Consider the following 3,979-nt stretch of genomic DNA (forward strand, 5'->3'; position numbering starts at 1 on the left):
ATTTCTGTAGCCAACAGCTTGCAGATGGTGAAATTCAACCTCTTAGCTTTCTCATGGCTAGGAGGAAATGGTCTTTTACTTTTCCACATCTGAGGGACCGAGGGCTGGCTGTTGTGCTTAGACGATGTTGAGTAGGGTGTCCCCGGCAAACTGCCGGTCTGTGAGGAAGATGCAGGCGGACATTTTAGGTTGCCTTGATCCAAAGGTGGTGCTCTCGATGTCGGAGAGCGCTCAACACTAGCAGGTGTTTCCACTTCCCAATGAACTGACGACCTGCCAATCACACTGGCTGTTGCCGGTAAAGAGGTGGCAGGTCTGCGTCCAAAAATATGTGTGACTGCTGTCCCCCCAGTCACAGAGGATGAAGAGGCTGCGGATGCACAAGATGGGGCAGACGGTGGTTGGCCCAGCCGGCTAGGCCGCATTGTAGCACAGTGAGCTTCCCACTGCAACTTATGCTTCATATCCATGTGACGGTACATGCATGAAGTACTCAAACTATGGATTTTTTGGCCTCTACTTAGCTTTTGCTGACAAATATTACAGATAGCACGAGTTGGGTCATCCTTATCGATCTGAATAAATGCCCAGGCTATTAAAGGCTTAGAGCCCATGTGACCTGAAGAGCCACTACGACTTGTGGTCAGAGGCAGAGTTGTGGTTGAGGATGCAGTTGTTGACGTGCTTCCAGTACTCCGTCTCTGTTCAGGAAGGCGCAACGCAGTTAATAGTTCAGCAGTGGAGCACGAGGCTCCTGCTTGCTAGATTCAGGGAGCCCAGATAGAGCTTAAGGTGTGCCGGTGCCGTAAGATCAGTGAAGCGCGGCAAGCTGCCGTTAGTGTGTATAGCCTAGTGAGGGCCCGAGTAGGCCGAAGATGAGTGGCGAGTTAGTACATAAGGGGCAGAGGAGCTTAACCAGCTCACCCCGAAGCATTTACCGGACACAGGATCCGAGCTTACCGTTATCTCTATGACCCAGTAAGGCATAACCGGAATCCCTGGAGAACTACAAGTCCCAGGATCGCTAAGGTGCTGATATGTAACAGAGCCAGGAGACGCTTAGGCCCCGCATACTGGGAGCGTGAACTCCAAGAGAAGGCCCTACCACAAGGTCAGCCAGCGCAGGACAGAGACAAAGTTAGGCCTAGCTCCAGGCAGGTCAGAAACTTACTACACAGAGGGAAGAAACAGGAGGCCCTACACCCGCTCATTGGGGAGGATCCTGATATGCACCCTTCACCCTACAGTGCTCCGGGATGTGCCTGAATTTCCACCAGTAAAAGGTACTGAAGTGACTACCGTGTCTGTTCCCGTTCTTGCTCTGACCCAGCTGGGTCTCGCCTGTCCTGCATTCCCCCTGCATACGCTGCCCTGAGACCGAGGTCCACCTGTGGGAGCTATACCATCGAGCTGCCTTATCACCGCCCTCAGTGGACTGCTGCAGCGCTGGTGCTTGTCACCAGATACCACAGGTGGCGTCATGAACTCTTATAAAATTAACAATTGTCCACCCTTTTAAAGAGAGACCCCAGGGTACGGGCCAGGGAACCGACCACCGCGACATCTCCAAGGCCAGGCAAATGCCCGGGTACCGAGTCATCCCCATCCCCAGGGCGAGTCACATCCTCCTCCACCTCCTCTGCTGACCTCATCGACTGGCTGACTGTGGGTTGACAGTAAGTGGGATCTCCAACCTCGTCATCATCACCCTGTGTGTTATCACACCCGTCGTCCTCAGAGGCAACCTCTTCCTGCCCTGACCGAAAAGTCAAGTTGTCGCTCCAATCAGGTATTTGAGTCTCATCATCGTCTTCATAATTGTCTCCACCAACAGGAGGTACAGTTTGGGAACAAGGGTCTACATTATTCTCAGAACCTTCTTCATCTGGTCCTGGATCCAACTTACAAAGATTCTGGGCATCAGATCAGATCATTTCCTCATCTGGATTAACAGAAGCTCTGGAGCAGACCTACGTTTCCCAGGCTATAGTATGAGTAAACAGCTGTGCAGACTCAACCATCTGTGCTACCCCATACTCAGACGGGCAGCTGGAGACTTGGGAGCTGTGAGGAAGCAAGTGCGATTGGGGTGACATCTCTGAGGACTGGAGTATTTGTAATGTTGAAATTGAGGTGATGGAGAGCCCACTTGAAGGAGCACTTGATATCCGTTGAAGCACCTGCTGTTTTTGTGCCTCATTTAGAATTTGCAGCGATGGGCGTGTCCGTAAGAATGGGATCGTATCACATTGTCCACGAAAAGAAGTCGACATCTTAGTTTGACTAGAAGATGGTCTTTCTTCTGCAGATGTTACTCCCCCCACACCGTGGGGGGCCTCGACCCACTGGCGGACAGGCACCCTGGGATAGGGGGGCTGGCCGCCAGGGTCCACCGCGGCTCTGGCACAAACCCGGCGACACAGAGGTGGCACGGGCAGGAACGGACTGGCCGTGTCGGCTTCTCACTTTTTGGATTTTAGTAGGGCATGACATGCCTATATCTGTGTCTCTCCCTCCTTTTACTCCTCCACCTCTTTTCTTTTCGCATGGCTATATGTACTTGTCACTTTTCCATGTGTTAGTTGTGTCTTCTGAGCAGTTTGTCAGCATTTGGACACCTTTGAAGGTGTTTTCTATGTGTTTCTATGTGTTTTTGTTTGCCTGCCATTGGTTTTAACGGTGTTCGAAGGTGTTCGACGAACAGTTCGACAAACAGTTCGGCAAACACACGGGTGTTCGACGAACCGAACAGAACTCGAGCTCTACGGGGGTGGCTCAACACTATTCGTCATCCCCTTTCTCTGCCCCTTACTCAACAAATTCACAAACATCTCCCGTTGGTTTGGAGACCCATTATGCCCAACAAAAACCATAGGCCCCAAAACAAATCTATTATTCGAAATCGACACCACAGCAAGGTAGTTCCGCCTCCCATGGGAAATAATACCAAAACATTACACCTCATCGAGTTTTTTTGCGCAGTATGGAAAGTAACACAACAGCAGATGCAAGTATTACTAGGTCTCTGCGTGTTTGCGAGCCGGGTGATGCCAGTCGGAAGGGTTTTTTCTCGTCATTTATCGCCCGCAAACAAAGGGGCATCAAACCCTAGTCATAGAATCAGAATCAGCAGACAGCTACGGGCGGACTTAGAGGTGTGGAAAACCTTCTTTTAATCATTCAACTGTCACACGATATTTATGTCAGCAGAACAGTCCAACATTGAACTAAGATTATTCACCGGGTGGCAGAATCAGGCGGATATGCAGGCATACTAAATAACCAATGGTGCACAAGCTTATGACCTCCGTATATGGCAGAACAAGTGCTGACGAAAAAACATAGACTCCTGGAACTCTTCCCAATAGTGGTAGCAATAGAAATATGGGGCGCGCGCCTGGCTAACAAAAATATATGCTTGTTAACGAAAAACACCAGCCTAGCACACTTCCTTAATAAGATGGCATCATCGTCCCTACCAGTGCTAGGCCTACTATGCCGGCTAGCATTCCTGTGCCTAAAACACAATGTATGGGTCTGCGCTAGCCATGATGCTGAGGGGTCTAGTGCTGCTGCTGACGCTTTATCAAAATTCAATTGGCAGATTTTCACAGAGCTCCACCTCAACGCCCACCCAACGGGCAACAGTTGCCCACCCTCCCTATGGGATCTAGTGGCGAATAGTTGATGCCATTAATCAGAGCGTCAGTTGCCTCGTCGACGTGGCAAGCATACAGTAAGGCATGGGAAGAGTGGACACGACTCGTGGCAAGCAGACGGGTTGACCAATGTGAACAAGCCAGATTACAAGTCACCATAGAATTTCTCCACGAGCTAATGATGAGGGGCATATCAGGGGCGTCAGCGCAGCGGAGTCTGACCGGAGTAGGATTTTACTTCCAACTACTGAATTGGGGAGATGTGACAAAGAGATTCATCATCAGACAATCCATAAAAGGGTGGAAAAGGGGTCAGCCAA

The sequence above is a fragment of the Phyllobates terribilis genome, unplaced genomic scaffold (genome assembly GCF_046119375.1).
Source record: "Phyllobates terribilis strain yellow unplaced genomic scaffold, ASM4611937v1 Scaffold_33__1_contigs__length_13283291, whole genome shotgun sequence".
NCBI lineage: Eukaryota > Metazoa > Chordata > Amphibia > Anura > Dendrobatidae > Phyllobates > Phyllobates terribilis.